Genomic DNA, 19,562 nt, shown 5'->3' on the forward strand with positions numbered 1-19,562 from the left:
GAAAGAATCTAACTTTGAAGAATTTGGAAACAATCCTCGAATGTTTGTTTGTCGAATATTTGTTCGTCGATTTTGTGAAGAACGTATGAACAGTCAGTGGCTCGCCGCAGTGGCTGAGCGGTTCTAGGCACTACAGTCTGGAGCCGAGCGACCGCTACGGTCGCAGGTTCGAATCCTGCCTCGGGCATGTATGTGTGTGATGTCCTTAGGTTAGTTAGGGTTAGTTAGGTTTAATTAGTTCTAAGTTCTAGGCGACTGATAGCCTCAGAGGTTAAGTCGCATAGTGCTCAGAGCCATTTCAACCATTTTTGAACAGTCAGTGTGTGACGTCAACGGTGAAGCATGGTGGGGGGTCGGGCATGCTGTGAGGATGTTTTTCAGGTGTTAAACTCATGGATCTAGTGAGAATCAATTAAACATTAAAGAAGGAGAGATAATACAGGATAGTGATAGACAATGCGGTTACATCAGGTAAGAGCCTTACTGATCGTGAGTTTGTTCTGCAGCAGGAAAATAATCCCGAACATGTTTCTACTTTGTGGAAAGGGCATGTTTACAGATAATAAAAATGTGGGAAACTGGAGAATATCATTTGTACAAGTCAGTCACCTCACTTAAATCTGGTTAACCACTTATGGCATGAACTTGAGAGCGTGTCGGTGAGAAAAGTGATGGCATCCAATAATGAATATCTGTGCAATAATTTATGCACGTTTTGAACTGAAGTTCAAAAACGTCAAAAAGTGTTATCTGCATAATGCCAACATTTTGGTCAACGCTTCTTTGAAGAGGCTCAAATCTAAAATACATACATCATAGAAGTTTTGCATCTCCTCAGTTCGGAGACTTCCGGAACCTGTACGGAAGATTGGCAAAGAGATCAACATAAACATCATTTCCGCCCTTTTCATTGCTCATGAAAACCACACATTGCGTGTTGTACCACAATACAGCGAGACCTTCAGAGGTGGTGGTCCAGATTGCTGTACACACCGATACCTCTAGTACCCAGTAGCACGTTCTCTTGCATTGATGCATGTCTGTATTCGTCGAGGCACACTATCCACAAGTTCATCAAGGTGTTGCTGGTCCAGATTGCCCTACTCCTCATCGGCGATCCCTCAGAGTGGCTGGTGGGTCACATCCTCCATAAACAAGCCCTTTCAATCTATCCCAGGCACGTTCGATAGGGTTCATGTCTGAAGAACATTGTGGCCACTCTAATCGAGCAATGTCGTTATCCTGAAGGAAGTCATTCACAAGATGTGCACGATGGGGGCGCCAATTATCGTCCATCAAGACGAATTCCTCGCCAGTATGCTGCCGATATGGTTGCACTGTCTGTCGGAGGACGCCATTCAAGCAACGTGCAGCCGTTACGACGCCTTCCATGACCAGCAGCGGCGTATGATGGCCCCACATTATGCCACCGAAAAACAGAAGCGAACCTCCACATTGCTGCACTCGCTGCAAAGTGTGTCTAAAGCGTTCAGCCTGACCGGGTTGCCTCAAAACACGTCTCCAACTGTTATCTGGTTGAAGGCATATGCGACACTCACGGTGAAGAGAATGTGATGCCAATCCTGAGCGGTCTATTCGGTATGTTGGTGGGCCCGTTCGTACCGTGCTGCGTGCTGTCGTGGCTGTAAAGATGGACCTCGCCATGAACGTTGGGAGTGACGTTGCGCATCATGCAGGATATTGAGCACAGTTTGAGTCGAAACACGACGTTGTGTGACTGTACGAAAAGCATTATTCTACATGGTGGCGTTGCTGTCAGTGTTCCTCTGAACCGTGAACCGTATGTAGTGGTCATGCACTGGAGTTGTAGCCAGTGGGCGGCCTGAGCGAGGCATGTCATCGACAGTTCCTGTCTCTCTCTATTTCCTCTATCTCCGAACATCACCACCTTGGTTCAGTCCGAGACTCCTGGTCACTTCCCTTGTTGAGAGCCCTTCCTGGCGCAAAGTAACAATGCGAATGCGATCGAACCGCGGTGTTGACCGTCTAGGCATAGTTGAACTACAGACTACAGGAGCCTATACCTCCTTCCTGGTGGAATGTCTGGAACTGATCGGCTGTCAGACTCCCTCCGTCTAATAGGCACTGATCATGCATGGTTGTTTACATCTTTGGGCGGGTTTAGTGACATCTCTGAACAGTCAAAGGGACTGTGATACAATATCCACAGTCAAAGTCTATCTTCAGGAGTTCAGGGAACTGGGGTGATGCAAAACTTTTTTTCATGTGTGTATAATGCATTCTATTTACAGGCAGAGAGAGAAAATACTTATTTGCTTGGTCTATTTAGGTTTTACAATGTGTTTGCACATTAAAATGAATTAATCAGTTTTTATCACGGGCCATCGAAAACTTTTGACAGGTAGTATACTCTAAGGCAGGGGCGGGCAAACGTTGCACGCGGCTCATGAGTACACAGCGCTGCACGTGCGCTGCACGTGTGCTGCTCGTGTGCAATCGTCGAACGGGACAGTGCCGACAGCCTGCAGGTTGCGGCAGTGTAGTACCAGGCTAAGCTGCGGACGTTGAAGTGAAGCGACCACTACGTAGTGAACGTTGTATTTCAATAACCGGAAAATGCAGAGTGAATCAAGGAAACGGAGAATTGTAGATTTGATATCTTTTAAAAAGGAATGGGAGAATCATTTGTTCTCTGTGGAAAAACGTGAAAATTGGAAATGTATAATATGTGACAGTATTCTCGCTGGTGAGCGGAAGTTTAATATTGAACGCCATTATAATAAATTTCAGTATGTTGCCCTTCTTAGTGGAATAAAAGAGGAATTTCTCAAGCGATTTGGGGATATATCTTACTTATCCCAAGGTTTTGAATAGTTCTCGAGAGAATTTGGTTTCTGTAGATGATATTCATCTCAGTTTGCAAATGGAATTAATAGATCTACAGTGTAATTCTCGTCTGAGAGACAAGTTCCTTTAGGCAAGACGTCTAATAGATTTTTATCACGACTTTCCACAGCAAGAGTTTCCTCGTCTCCATCGTGAAGCCATGAAGATAGTCAATGTTGGGCTCGACATACTTTTGTGAGAGATTTTTTTCTGTTATGAAAATTAATAAGTCTCGGTTAAGAGCAAACATCAGTAATGAAAATTTACGTAACTGTTTGCGTTTGTCTGTATGTAGAAATTTTGTTCCAGACGTTAAACGTATTGTAAACTCCACCTGTGATAATTAAATAAAACGTATCGTAGGTAATAGGTACTCTTTAAAACCATGATTACTTTCAAGCACTCCTACTAACCTTATTCCTTCATTTAATAAAGCAGGCCAGGAAACAAAACGCATTACAGGGGAAGAAGCGGAGAGACGGTATGGTAGGGAGGGGTGAGAAGCGGGTGGCCAGCTTGCCCCTGTGTGCACGCAGAAGACCTGTTAACTGCACACGTGCATGTGCACCGCACACGTGCAGAATTCCTGCCCGCCCCTGCTCTAAGGAGACAAAAGTCATGGGATACTTATACGCAGATACAAAGACAACGGTAGTACTGTGTACAAATGGTGATTCATGTGGAAAGGTGTTCATCATGATTAGGCTGCACGATGGGAATTAATAGACTTTAAACTCGAAATGCTAGTGGGAGCTAGACGCATGAGACGTTGCATTTCGAAAATCGTTACAGAGTTCATTCTTACGAGATGCACAATGTCAAGAGTGTGCCGAGAATACCGACTTTTGGGCATTACCTCTCACCACGGACAACACAGTGGCCGACAGCCTTCACTTAACGGCCGAGAGCAGCAACGTTTGCGTAGGATTGTCAGTGCTAACAGACAAGAAACACCAAGTGAAATAACCTCATAAATCAAGTGGGATGTACGTATCCGTTAGGACACTGCGGCGATATTTGGCATTAATTGGATATGACATCAGCCGATCGATGCGAGTGCTTTTGCCGCAGCGCGTCTGCCGGGTTCGTCGCCATATTGGTTGGACCCTAGACGACTGGAAAACCGTGGCTTGTTCAGGTAAGTCCCAATTTCAGTTTGTAAGAACTGATGGTAAGGTTCGAGTGTGGTGCATATCCAACCAAGTCATGGACACAAGCTGTCAACAAAGCACTATGCAAGCTGATGGTGACTCTATAACAGTGTCGGCTACGTTTTCATGGAATGGACTGGGTCCGTGGTTCAACTGAACCGATTATTGACTAGATATAGTTATCTTGGGCTATTTAGAGACCATCTGCAGCCATTCATGGACTTCATGTTTCCAAAGAACTTCATGTCATCGGACCTCAATTGCTCGCGACTGATTTGAAGAACATTCTGGACAATTTGAGCGATTAATTTGGCTACCCAAATAGCCCGGTATTAGTTGCATTGGACATTTATGTGACGTAATCGGAAAGTCAGTTCGTATAGAAGTCCTGCACCCACAACACTTACACTATTGCTGATGGTTATAGGGGCAGCTTGACCCAAGATTTCTGCAGGGGTCTTGCAGCGAGTTGTTAAGTCCATGCCACGTCGAGTTCGTGCAGATGCCGGCAAAGAGCGGGTACGACACAATTTTAGGAGGTATCCCATGACTTTTGCCACCGTAGTGTACATTGAATTAATCTCTTTTTAATGTTATTTATCTGTTACAAACAATTTCACTGGTTTAGTAGCTTTGAAATTAGAGCCACTTTTTTTCTTTCGAATTTATTCATGGGCCTAGCCACTACAAAGAAAAATCTAGTTTTCCCATTGTCTTGTACACTCCTGGAAATGGAAAAAAGAACACATTGACACCGGTGTGTCAGACCCACCATACTTGCTCCGGACACTGCGAGAGGGCTGTACAAGCAATGATCACACGCACGGCACAGCGAACACACCAGGAACCGCGGTGTTGGCCGTCGAATGGAATAGCTGCGCAGCATTTGTGCACCGCCGCCGTCAGTGTCAGCCAGTTTGCCGTGGCATACGGAGCTCCATCGCAGTCTTTAACACTAGTAGCATGCCGCGACAGCGTGGACGTGAACCGTATGTGCAGTTGACGGACTTTGAGCGAGGGCGTATAGTGGGCATGCGGGAGGCCGGGTGGACGTACCGCCAAATTGCTCAACACGTGGGGCGTGAGTCCTCCACAGTACATCGATGTTGTCGCCAGTGGTCGGCGGAAGGTGCACGTGCCCGTCGACCTGGGACCGGACCGCAGCGACGCACGGATGCACGCCAAGACCGTAGGATCCTACGCAGTGCCGTAGGGGACCGCACCGCCACTTCCCAGCAAATTAGAGACACTGTTGCTCCTGGGGTATCGGCGAGGACCATTCGCAACCGTCTCCATGAAGATGGGCTACGGGCCCGCACACCGTTAGGCCGTCTTCCGCTCACGCCCCAACATCGTGCAGCCCGCCTCCAGTGGTGTCGCGACAGGCGTGAATGGAGGGACGAATGGAGACGTGTCGTCTTCAGCGATGAGAGTCGCTTCTGCCTTGGTGCCAATGATGGTCGTATGCGTGTTTGGCGCCGTGCAGGTGAGCGCCACAATCAGGACTGCATACGACCGAGGCACACAGGGCCAACACCCGGCATCATGGTGTGGGGAGCGATCTCCTACACTGGCCGTACACCACTGGTGATCGTCGAGGGGACACTGAATAGTGCACCGTACATCCAAACCGTCATCGAACCCATCGCTCTACCATTCCTAGACCGGCAAGGGAACTTGCTGTTCCAACAGGACAATGCACGTCCGCATGTATCCCGTGCCACCCAACGTGCTCTAGAAGGTGTAAGTCAACTACCCTGGCCAGCAAGATCTCCGGATCTGTCCCCCATTGAGCATGTTTGGGACTGGATGAAGCGTCGTCTCACGCGGTCTGCACGTCCAGCACGAACGCTGGTCCAACTGAGGCGCCAGGTGGAAATGGCATGGCAAGCCGTTCCACAGGACTACATCCAGCATCTCTACGATCGTCTCCATGGGAGAATAGCAGCCTGCATTGCTGCGAAAGGTGGATATACACTGTACTAGTGCCGACATTGTGCATGCTCTGTTGCCTGTGTCTATGTGCCTGTGGTTCTGTCAGTGTGATCATGTGATGTATCTGACCCCAGGAATGTGTCAATAAAGTTTCCCCTTCCTGGGACAATGAATTCACGGTGTTCTTATTTCAATTTCCAGGAGTGTATTTTATTCGATAGTCTTTCTGTGTATTTCAACATTGTTACCTCAGTCTTTCTTTGTTTTCTCTTATTTTGTGTTTTCTTTAAGATAGGATTCTACCACCAATTTTGCAAGCGAACCAGATACCGCATTATTCTGCTGTGTACTGTAGTGTAGTCACATATGTTTTTCTTTTTTTTATTTGGCACCGTTTAATGCGCCTGTTGGTCTCTCGGCAGAGCACCTTGGGTCAAACACAGAAGGTCGCGTAAGCTCCTGCGTGGGATGCTGCCACGTGCGACGGATATTCTGGGCTTAACAGCGCCGTCCCTTGGTCAGCAACTTCCTCCGGTGCCCGCCTTACCCTCCCACCTTTTTCCACTCTGCGCCTTGTCAATATTTGCTCGTGTAGCACGTGTCAACTTCGACAACTTGGCGGGGAAATCGGGCCTTCAGGGTTTCCTCAAGGTTCGGTGATAAATCTGTTTCGTCCGGGCGAAGACGGTGTTCCATCTACTACTACATGCACCTTTGCTCGAAGTCCATGAACGTTCTCCATCGCCTTCGATAAGAGGGAACCCTATGAATGAAATGAGTAAGCAATGAATGGGAAGACATTATATGCAGTTCCTTCACAGACGTGTGCAAGATACAAAAACTAATGACTACTTCTACACCTAATGGTAATCAAGACCGCCACCTTCAATCAACGCAAATATGTCAGTCTTATGCCTCAGAGTACAGTTTGAAAAAACTATCTGATTCATGAAGTTGAACATAAACATTCACTCACACACACACACACACACACACACACACACACAACTGAGCGCAACGGAAAAGATACGGGCTTGCATAGCTAATACTTGCATACTGCACTGTTAGTACATTTACAACTATATGATTACTCTGCTATTCACACTTAAGTGCATGGCTGAGAGTTCTCTATTTACTTCTCTTATTTCTTTGCGATGATCGTTTCTCTCCATATGCAATGCGAACAATAAAATACGTTCACGTTTAGATGAGAGAGCTGGCGATTGAATTTTCGTACCAAGATCTCGCCGCAAAAAAAGGTTTTGTTGTAATGATTGCCATCCTAAAATTTGCTTATCGCAGCCGTGACGCTCTCTGCAGTTTCACGATAATATAGAAAGAGCTGCCCTCCTTTCTATTGTTTCCAGTCCTCCGTCAGTACCATTTGGTACGGAATCTCTCACTCTAGCAGTTACCCGTCAAGCGTTGTGTAGGTAACCTCTTTACTAGACCTGTCGCGTCTTCTGTGTGTTCTGCCAATAAGGTGCAGCCTTTGGTTTGCCTTCCTCACAACAATATCTATGTGACAGTTCCAATTAAAGTTGTTTCTAGCTATAAGTCCTTGTGGTACAACTGACAACTTTTAAATTTATATTATTTATCGTATACCCGAAACTTGACGAATTTGTTTTCATACTCAAGTCGGGGACCTCACACTTCTCCTTAGTCAGAGACAGTTGTCACCTTTCGCACCATACATATTTCGCGTCTAAATCATTTTGCAATTGGTTTTGATCTCCTGATGACTTTACCCAAAGGTAAATGACAGCGTCATCCGCAGATAGCTTAAAAGGGCTGCTCAGATTGTATCCTAAATCGTTTACATACGGTAGATTAGTAACAGCAGAGTGCCTGTAAGTCTTCCTATATCACATCTGAATTTGACATCCGCTGGACGCCGTCGAAATCGTCAATTCGCAGGACGACGTTCTTGATCATTTTTGACACTGATGACACCTAATTGACTTCAATAACGCATAAGCACTTAGTAATCGACGTAAAACCATCGAGAAAAATCCTTGTTCAAGAACATCGTTCTAGGAACTGACGTTTCGACGGTGAAATCTGTGGGAATCTACGCCCCACGAGAAAGAGTCGTTTCATTGACCCCCTTTGTGCCTTTCCCTAAGGACGTTTCGTATAGTTTCGGCTCGGTGGTGTGTGTGAAATTTCCTGGGTCACACAGGACACCGTGTGGTTTCTTCACTGGGCGTCGCAGTTCTCACATCCGCCGCAGAGGCGTCAAAAGGGTTGAGAAGTGGATAACAGGGGGTTTGATGACCTCATCATTTGACGCATCCACTGTACCTTTGAGTAGAACTGTGACGAAATTTGGTGCGAATCTGACATCACTTACCCACCTTGAACCTCGGATGAACTTCTGAGCTGTGGCCTTTCTTCTATGCGTCGACACTCTGCTGTTTATAGAGTAGTCGAACCATAGGGTGATATCGCAGGGCGTCATGCGTTTTCATAATTACAGCGAAAGGTTGTAGGCACTTTCCAGCCAAATTTCAACTTTGTGCGTGGCAGTAGGAGACAATTACAGAGTTCCGAAAACGTAGTCCTTAAAAACTGTGTTACACAGTGTCTTACACTGTCTTTGGGCTTGGACGAAGCTACTCATACATCCGTAGATTTCTCTCCGTTAGGAGAGTATTTCATTTTTTGAGACCTTTTCAACCCACCTAACCTGATATTCCGTTCGCTCGTATTTTGTTTGCTAATCGACACTGCGAAACTGAATCTTAAGCCTTCCGTGGGTCCAGGAAAGAGATACCAGCCTCCTTTTGAGTCTCGTTAACGAACAGCGAGAGAGATGGATTTCACACAATCGTTGTTGGCGAAATGATAACAGACGGACACATTAAAGACTCAACCCACCTAATCTGACATTCCGTTCGCTTGTTAAACGACACTGCAAAACTGTATCGAAAGCCTTCCGTGGGTCCAAGAGAAAGATACCAGCCGCCTTCTGAATCACGTTAACGAACAGTGGGAGAGGTGGATTTCACACAGACGTTGTTTGCGAAATGATAACAGACGGACACATTAAAGACATGTAAGATATAGCCACAGGACGCATGGTCTGTATAGAAAAGTGTCATGATGATCTCTCCATTGGCAAAAGATGTCGAACTAGTCCCCCATTCGGATCCCGGGAGGGGACTGCCATGGTGGAGGTGACCATGAGAAAAATATTGAATAACCAACGAAATGACGGCGATCTACGAGTCGGCGCGTGGAATGTCGGAGGTTTGAAGATAGGAAGTCTGAAAACGGAAATGATAAGGCCCAGCCTAGATGTAGTGAGGGCCAGTGGAGTGAAACTGAAAGAAGACAAGGATTTCTGGTCAGGTGAGTACAGGGTAATATGAACAGTGGCAGAAAATGGTAAAACGGGAGTAGGATTCGTTGTTAATAGGAAGGTAGGGCACAGAGCGTGTTGCAGTGAACAGTTCAGTGAAAGGGTTGGTCTCATCAGGATCGACAGCAAACGAATACCGACTGCAGTGCTCTCTATATATACGCCGACGTCGCAAGCTGAAGATGAGAAGGAGGAGAAAGTATATGACGATACTGAAAGGGTAATTTAGTACTTAAACTGAGATGAAAATTTAATTGTCTGGGGGCAATAGAATGAGATTGTGGGCGAAGCGGCGTAGGAAAGGGTTACGGGAGAATTTGGGCTTGGAACTAGGAATAAGAGAGGAGAAAAATTAAATGAATCCTGCAGTAAATTACAGCTAGTAATAGCGAATACTTTGCTGAAGAATCACAAGAGGAGGACTTATAGTCGGAAAAGGCTGGGGGACGCGGGAACATTTCAGTTATATTACACCGTAGTTAGACAGAGACTCCGAATTCAGATACTGAACAGGAAGGCGTACACAGGAGCAGATACAGACTCAGGTCACACTTTAGTAGTGATGAGAAGTAGGCTGCATTGTAAGAGACTAGTTAGAAAGAAGCAATGCGCAAAGAAGTGGGTACGGAAGTACTAAGGAATGAAGAGGGATGCGTGAAGTTCTCTGAGGCTGAAGATACTAGAATGGTGAATATCTCAGTAGACAGTGCAGTTGAGGAGGAATGGGCATTTCTAAAAAGGTCAAGCACAGAAGCTGGAAATAAAATAAAGAAGGCAAAACAAAGAATGTAACTGCGAAGAAACCATGGGTAACAGAAGAAATACTTCACTTGATCGATGAAAGAAGATAGTACAATAATGTTGAAGGAAATATAGAAGTACAGAAATACTTAGGAATGAAATAAGTAGGAAGCGCAGGGAAGCTAAGGCGAAATGGCTGCTGGAAAAATATGAAGAAATCGCACATAAACTGATTGTCGGAAGGACTTACTCGGAAAATAGGAAAGTCAAAACAACCTTCGCTTAAACTAAAAGCAAGAGCGATAAATCACGAGTACAGTGTGAATACCACTGTTAAATGCAATTAAGACAGCTGAGAAGTGGAAAGAATACAGTGAAGGATTCTATTGGGGCAACGAATTGTCTGGTGACGTGATAGAAGATGAAGTAGGAGTCGACATTGAAGAAACAGAGGACACAGTATTAGAATCAGAATTTAAAGGAACTTTGAAAGACTTAAAATCAAGTAAGGCGGAAAGGATAAATAGCATTCTATTACAATTTCTTAAATTATTCGGGGAAGTGGCAACAAAACGACTTTTAAAATTGGTGTATAGAATGAATGAGTCTAGTGAAATACTATGTGTCACAGTTCCAAAGACTGCAAGAGGCGACAAGTATGAGACTTTTCGCACAATTAGCTGAACAGCTCCTAAATTCTAGTTACTGGCAGAATAATATACAGAAGATTGGTAAAAAGAATTTCGTATGTGTTTGATGATAAATTTGGCTCGAGGGAAGATGCAAGCATCAAAGAGACAATGCCGACATTGCGGTTTATAATGGAAGCAAGACTAAAGAAAAATGAAAACCCGTTAATACGTTTTGTGGACTTGGTAGATGCTTTCGACGGTGTAAAATGGTGCAAGTTGAAACTTCCTGGCAGATTAAAACTGTGTGCCGGACCGAGACTCGAACTCGGGACCTTTGCCATTCGCGGTCAAGTGCTCTACCATGGCGGTAGAGTTCGAGTCTCGGTCCGGCACACAGTTTTAATTGGCCAGGAAGTGTCATATCAGCGCACACTCCGCTGCAGAGTAAAAATCTCATTCTGGTGCAAGTTATTCGAAAATCTGAGAAAAATAAAGGTAGCCTATAGGGGGAGGGTAATGTACAACATGTTCAAGAGCTAAAATGGAATAAAAAGAGTGGAAAAGCAAGTGTGAAGTGCTCGTGTTAAAGGAGGTGTAAAAACATGAATGTCGTATTTAGCTCGTACTGTTCAATATATACATCGAGTAAGCAATGACGGAAAAAAAGGCAAGGTTCGGGAGTAGAATTAAAATTCAAGTCAAAGGATATCAGTAATAAGATTTGCTGATGACATTGCTATCTCCAGTGAAAGAACCTGGTGAAAGGGTTGAAGAGTCTAATGTGCACAAAATAATAACTCAGAGTTAAAAAAAAAAAAAAAGAGGAAAGTAATGAGAAGTATCAGAGTGAGAACAGCGAGAAACGTAACATCAGGATTGATGGTCACGAAGTAGATGAAGTTAAGGAATTCCGCTACCTAGCCAGCAAAGTAACCCTTGACGGACGGAGCAAGAACATCAAAAGCGGTCAGCCCTGGCAAAAGTGGCATTCCCGCCCAAGAAAATTCTAATAGGCCTTAATTTGAGAAATAAGTTTCAGAGAATGTGCGTTCGGAGCATAGGATTGTATGGCAGTGAAACATGGGCTGTGAGAATACCAGATTAGAAGAAAATCGAAGCATTTGAGATGTGGTGCTACAGAATAAGTTTAAAAATTTGGTGGACTGATTAAGTAAGGAATGAGGAGGTTCTCGGAAAATCGGCGAGGCAAGGAGTGTATGGAAAACTCTGACAAGAAGAGGGGATAGGGTGGTAGGACATATGTCAATACATCAGGAAAATCTTCCCTGGTACTAGAGGGACGCTGTAGAGGGTAAAAACTGGTGAGGAAAACAGTGATAGGAATACTGAAAACTTAGATTGCAAGCATTACTGTGGGATGAAGAGGTTATCACAGGAGAGAAAATACTGGCAGGCTGCATCAAACCAGTTAGAATACTTTTGACTCAAAAACAAAAAAACAAATGGTAGTCTCATGAACAGGGATTACGTGCCAGGAACCTCTCAAGGCTCCCCCTCTAAATGGGTTCGGAGAGGGTCTCTCGGCACAGGGGCACGAAACCACTCTTTGTAGGGCAGACAGCAGACGGTACGCTCAATTTTACGAGGAATGTATCTTTCTCTACCATGGCAGTACTGATAATCTTGCGTTGAAGCAACGAGGACAGCAATTACACCCTAGCTGTACTGTAGACGACCACCTTACCAAGGCGTTTCATACACGTTTTGGGGTGGTATCATGTGTGCTCTGAGGCTACCCTTTGTTCGAATACACAGGAGGCTAACTGGCTTGATAAGGGCGAAGTCCTTGTATGCATTGTGGTTCCATTTCGTGAACATATTGCACCAAAATTCCCTTCTAATCATATTTGTTTTGGCAGTGTTGCTTAGTGTGCTCACTAGCTGCTAGATAGAAAGGTTCTCTTCATCTTCTGCAGATTTTTTCCTCTTCACTTGAGTTAGGTTTGTGTTATTACGAAGTATAAGTGGGTTCAGTAGAGGAGATGTGTTCCACAGCGACGAACATAAAGTGCTAATGGCTATTAAGGAATGCACTGAGGAGGCCATGTTTACTAGATGTTTTTTTCTTGTTTTGGGCCATACCTCCATCTTCGCGAGATAAAATTAGAAATCATATCACTGCTCATCAGAAAAAAATTTTCTGCTGGTACTGGAAAGCTAGTGTAACGATGGACCAAGGGAACCGAAAAAAATGTGTTTTAATGGATACTAACGTTATTTATATATGAAGCCTTCATTGGTTGTCAGCCGAGTAGCATCGTCGTCTCGTAGTAACGTTTCGATGGAATGTGTCTCCATCATCTTCAGGCGAAGTGTCGGGATAACGTCGGTCGCGGGCTTATATCTCTGCTGGACCGCCCTCCGCTTCCCGCGACCGGCCAATCACGCGCCCGCGGAATCGCCCGATGCACCTGGATCGGCCGGTGGTGGGGGGTACGCGTGCACAGGGTTCGAGTCCCGGCGTCCGTCTCTGTCTGCTCTGTCCGCGGCTCTTGATGGAACGGCACGTTCTTCTCTGATTTTCGTGATTGCAGGCTCCCAGGCTGTGCTGAGATGGTAGCCACTGTCGCGGTTGATTGGGTTGTCGTGTAACCGTATTTCTATGGACTCTTCGATTACTGAGTCCCAAAATCCGTTTGTACTGCTTATTTTCTTTGTGTCCTCGAAATCGAAGGTGTGCTTCTCGTCAATACTATGTTCCGACGCAGCAGGTTTGTTGGTCTGACCCAAGCGTACATGCGTAATGTGTTCACTGCGGCGCTGTGAGATGCAACGCTGCGTCTGTCCTATATATTGCATCCCACATTCGCATCCGACCTTGTACACACCTGGTGCCGTCAGGCCTAGTGGATCCTTGGTTGAACCGAGAAGGTCTTTGATTTTTATGCTGCGCGGAAAACGGTCTTCACTTTATGTTTCTTGAGAATTCTCGCAATCTTGGAACTTGGAGGACCCACTTATGGCAAGAACGCATAGCCCATTGCTTCGTCTTCATCCGGTCTCTCTTCTCTCTTATTGTGGTCGGTCTTCAGAGCTCTCCTTATTTGTGTCTCACTGTATCCATTTTTCTTGAAGTTGTCCTTTAGGTGTTGCAATTCTCCTGGCAAACTTTCCTTATCGCTGATAGACCTGGCCCTGTGCACTAAGGTGTTCAGTACAGCATTGCGTTGCGCAGGGTGGTGGCAGCTATTGGCGTTAAGATAGAGGTCCGTGTGTGTTTTCTTTCTATACACTGCGTGTTCCAGCGTACCGTCCATGTTTCTTGTGATCAGGATATCGAGAAAGGGTAAGCTTCTGTTCTCTTCTATCTCCATGGTAAATTTGATATTTCCATGTATGCTGCTGAGGTTTTGATGGAACTGTAGCAGTTAGTCCCTGCCATGTGGCCAAACTACAAAGATATCGTTTACGTACCTGTGGAAGGCTTTTGGCTTGTGTTTAGCAGTGTCCATTGCTAGCTTTTCGAAGTGCTCCATGTATAGGTCGGCTGTGCCTGGTGCTAGGGGGGAGCCCATAGCTACACCATTTTTCTGTTCGTAGAACTTCCCACCACACTTGAGATAGGTGGTGGTTTGAACATGGAAAGAGCTTGATGATATCCTCCTCAAAGTGATCTTCGAGTAAAGCCTGGGAGTCTTCTATTGGTACTCGGGTGAATAAGGATGTCACATCGAAGCTGACTAGTAGGTTTTCATTTTCCAGCCGCATTCCCTGTAGAACTTTCACAAACTCAGCCGAGTTTTTCACATGTTGTGGAACGTCACCCACCAAGGGATTTAGCATCTGTGATAAATGCTTAGCAATACCATATGTCGGCTAGTTAATATTGTTTAAAATAGGTCGTAATGAGACACCTTCTTTGTGGACCTTTGGGAGACCATAGAGACGTGGTGGTGCCGGTGCCCTCTGGTACAGCTTCCTGACGATATCCTTCTCAAGTCCCGAGTTTTTGAGCATCTCAACGGCCTTTCGGGTCACTGTTGTGGTGGGGTCCTTTCCTTAGTCTTTTATAGGCAGGATCTTGCAGGAGGGCGTCGATTTTCTGCCAATAGTCCTCTCATTTAAGCAGCACCGTGGCGTTGCCTTTGTCCAGTGCCAAGACCACTGTGTCCTGGTCCTCCCTGAGTGCCTGTAGCGCCTTTCGTTCTTCCGCCGAAATGTTATTCTTCGGCATCCTTGCTTTGTCTAGTACTCTGCAGACGTCTCTTCTTACTTGTTCAGCAGCTACTTCAGGTAGTCTCCTTATGGTTTTCTCTACCCCACATATGATGTCCCGTTTCGGCAGGATGCTCGGATCCGGGGCGAAGTTTAGGCCCTTGGGCGGCACCTCTTGTGTTGGCCCATCCAGTTCCTTATTTGTTACGTTAGTGACCACCTTGTTGGGAGGTGGTTTTTCTTTCTGTTGTCGCACTTCCGGAAGACGAAGGAATTTCTTGCACTGCATTTCGGTGGCTTTCTTCTTGGACCATTCGCCATTGGCAAAGGTATTGCCTTCTATCCAGTCCCAGGTCTGTTCTGGGGGACAAGAAGCCAATCGGAGGTGCATAGAAAGCAGGCTTTTAACGTTCTTGTCGAGTTCCAGTCTTGTGACGCTGATGTGTTCTCGTACTAGGGCCGTGCTCGCCCGTCGTAAGATGTGTCTCGTCCTGTTAGTATTGACAGGATGCCGCAAGCTGGCGAACTTAGGCATCACTCCTTTATCCCGACATCGGAGTAAGAAGGCCAACTTGCTGAGCAGCTTCCCCTTCTTGCTCCGAAGCTTCTGCAGCGTCTTGTAACTGCGATGTATATCCTCCCCGTGTTGTTGTTGCTGTTGTTGTGGTCTTCAGTCCTGAGACTGGTTTGATGCAGCTCTCCATGCTACTGTATCCTGTGCAAGCTTCTTCATCTCCCAGTACCTACTGCAGCCTACATCCTTCTGAATCTGCTTAATGTACTCATCTCTTGGTCTCCCTCTACGATTTTTACCCTCCACGCTGCCCTCCAGTACTAAATTGGTGATCCCTTGATGCCTCAGAACATGTCCTACCAACCGATCCCTTCTTCTAGTCAAGTTGTGCCACAAACGTCTCTACACCCTAATTCTATTCAGTACCTCCTCATTAGTTATGTGATCTACCCATCTAATCTTAGCATTCTTCTGTAGCACTACATTTCGAAAGCTTCTAATCTCTTTTTGTCTGAACTATTTATCGTCCACGTTCCACTTCCATACATGGCTACACTCCATACAAATACTTTCAGAAACGACTTCCTAACAGTTAAATCAATACTCGATGTTAACAAATTTCTTTTCTTCAGAAACGCTTTCCTTGCCATTGCCAGTCTACATTTTATATCCTCTCTACTTCCACCATCATAAGTTATTTTGGTCCCCAAATAGCAAAACTCCTTTACTATTTTAAGTGTCTCATTTCCTAATCTAATTCCCTCAGCATCACCCTACTTAACTCGACTACATTCCATTATCCTTGTTTTGCTTTTGTTGATGTTCATCTTATAACCTCCTTTCAAGACACTGTCCATTCCGTTCAACTGCTCTTCCAAGTCCTTTGCTGTTTCTGACAGAATTACAATGTCATCGGCGAACTTCAAAGTTTTTATTACTTCTCCATGGATTTTAATATCTACTCCGAACTTTTCTTTTGTTTCCTTTAGTGCTTGCTCAATATACAGATTGAATAGCATCGGGGAGAGGCTACAACCCTGTCTTACTCCCTTCCAAAGCATTGCTTCCCTTTCATGCCCTTCGACTATGGTTTCTGTACAAATTGTAAATAGCCTTTCGCTCCCTGTATTTTACCCCTGCCACCTTTAGAATTTGAAAGAGAGTATTCCAGTCAACATTGTCAAAAGCTTTCTCTAAGTCTACAAATGCTAGACACGTAGGTTTGCCTTTCCTTAATCTTTCTTCTAAGATAAGTCGTAGGGTCAGTATTGCCTCACGTGTTCCAACATTTCTACGGAATCCAAACTGATCTTCCCCGAGGTCGGCTTCTACCAGTTTTTCCATTCGTCTGTAAGGAATTCGCGTTAGTATTTTGCAGGTATGACTTATTAAACTGATAGTTCGGTAACTTTCACATCTGTCAACACCTGGTTTGTTTGGGATTGGAACTATTATATTCTTCTTGAAGTCCGAGGGAATTTCGCCTGTCTCATACATCTTGCTCACCAGATAGTAGAGTTTTGCCAGGACTGGCTCTCCCAAGGCTGTCAGTAGTTCTAATGGAATGTTGTATACTCCCGGCGCCTTCTTTCGACTTAGGTCTTTCAGTGCTCTGTCAGACTCTACACGCAGTATCGTATCTCCCATTTCATCCTCCCGGTAGAGGTATGTTATATGTGAGTGCAGGCTATCCCGGAGAATTTCATATACACTCCTTGAAATGGAAAAAAGAACACATTGACACCGGTGTGTCAGACCCACCATACTTGCTTCGGACACTTCGAGAGGGCTGTACAAGCAATGATCACACGCACGGCGCAGCGGACACACCAGGAACCGCGGTGTTGGCCGTCGAATGGCGCTAGCTGCGCAGCATCTGTGCACCGCCGCCGTCAGTGTCAGCCAGTTTGCCGTGGCATACGGAGCTCCGTCGCAGTCTTTAACACTGGTAGCATGCCGCGACAGCGTGGACGTGAACCGTATGTGCAGTTGACGGACTTTGAGCGAGGGCGTATAGTGGGCATGCGGGAGGCCGGGTGGACGTACCGCCGAATTGCTCAACACGTGGGGCGTGAGGTCTCCACAGTACATCGATGTTGTCGCCAGTGGTCGGCGGAAGGTGCACGTGCCCGTCGACCTGGGACCGGACCGCAGCGACGCACGGATGCACGCCAAGACCGTAGGATCCTACGCAGTGCCGTAGGGGACCGCACCGCCACTTCCCAGCAAATTAGGGACACTGTTGCTCCTGGGGTATCGGCGAGGACCATTCGCAACCGTCTCCATGAAGCTGGGCTACGGTCCCGCACACCGTTAGGCCGTCTTCCGCTCACGCCCCAACATCATGCAGCCCGCCTCCAGTGGTGTCGCGACAGGCGTGAATGGAGGGACGAATGGAGACGTGTCGTCTTCAGCCATGAGAGTCGCTTCTGCCTTGGTGCCAATGATGGTTGTATGCGTGTTTGGCGCCGTGCAGGTGAGCGCCACAATCAGGACTGCATACGACCGAGGCACACAGGGCCAACACCCGGCATCATGGTGTGGGGAGCGATCTCCTACACTGGCCGTACACCACTGGTGATCGTCGAGGGGACTCTGAATAGTGCACGGTACATCCAAACCGTCATCGAACCCATCGTTCTACCATTCCTAGACCGGCAAGGGAACTTGCTGTTCCAACAGGACAATGCACGTCCGCATGTATCCCGTGCCACCCAACGTGCTCTAGAAGGTGTAAGTCAACTACCCTGGCCAACAAGATCTCCGGATCTGTCCCCCATTGAGCATGTTTGGGACTGGATGAAGCGTCGTCTCACACGGTCTGCACGTCCAGCACGAACGCTGGTCCAACTGAGGCGCCAGGTGGAAATGGCATGGCAAGCCGTTCCACAGGACTACATCCAGCATCTCTTCGATCGTCTCCATGGGAGAATAGCAGCCTGCATTGCTGCGAAAGGTGGATATACACTGTACTAGTGCCGACATTGTGCATGCTCTGTTGCCTGTGTCTATGTGCCTGTGGTTCTGTCAGTGTGATCATGTGATGTATCTGACCCTAGGAATGTGTCAATAAAGTTTCCCCTTCCTGGGACAATGAATTCACGGTGTTCTTATTTCAATTTCTAGGAGTGTATGAAGTCTTCAAGGGTTGTCAGCCGAGTAGCATCGTCGTCTCGTAGCAACGTTCCGATGGAATGCGAATGTGATTGGCTGCCCGCGGGAAGCGGAGAGCGGTCCAGCAGGGATATGAGCCTGAGACCGAAGTTATCCCGACACTTCACCTGAAGATGATGGAGAGACACTCCATCGAAAAGTTGCTACGAGTCGACGATGCTACTCGGCTGACAACCGATGAAGACTTCATATATGAAATTCGCCGAGAAAGCCTGCACTCGCATATATAGTAACTTCATTGCTGCAGTAAATTAGAGAATAAGTAGGTTAGATACTTCCTCATTTATCCTCGTACAGATACCAAAACAAAAACAGCTTTAATGGCAGCTTTAATGCCAGCTTTGATACTGCGCATTTCCGATCGTCTACCTATTCATAGAAACTCTTAATATATACACACAACAAAAGAATATTTTTGCGCAAATCAAGCATCAGTGTGATACAAAATATTCACTCCAAAAAGTTTAAAATATTCATGTCTTTTTTTACTAGCGTGATTCGGAAAGTAACAAGAAACAATTTTTGCGAAGGATATATTTCACTTACAGCTACAAACAAGATGTCATTTTACTGCATTTTCGATACGCTTTTCATTCCGTTGCACCAACTTTTATATTCCATTCGAATAAAATGTTTTCGGTTGTGCCCGCAACTAACAGTGCTCCGCTTCTTTAACCTCATTATAACTTTCAAATCTTCTTCGTCTGAGAGCGTCTTTCAGAGGTTCATACACACGGTAATCCAAAGGACAGTATAAGGGATGCGGTACGACCTGAAATCACAATCTCCGGATGACGGTAAGTGTTGCAGCCGGGTGCGGAGATGTGGGTGCGCGCTTTGTCGTGAAGGAGAAGAACGCCTCTAGACAGAAGTTCTTCGTGACAGCTCCGTAGTGTTGGATTTACCTCATACTCCAACATGTCGCTGTACCGCGCACTTCACTGTTTCACCCCTCTGCTGATAGGCTCCAAAATCGGCCCATTCATATCCAAGAGGAGGGTGGG

This window comes from Schistocerca cancellata, chromosome 2 (assembly GCF_023864275.1).
Source record: "Schistocerca cancellata isolate TAMUIC-IGC-003103 chromosome 2, iqSchCanc2.1, whole genome shotgun sequence".
NCBI classification, from domain to species: Eukaryota; Metazoa; Arthropoda; class Insecta; order Orthoptera; family Acrididae; genus Schistocerca; species Schistocerca cancellata.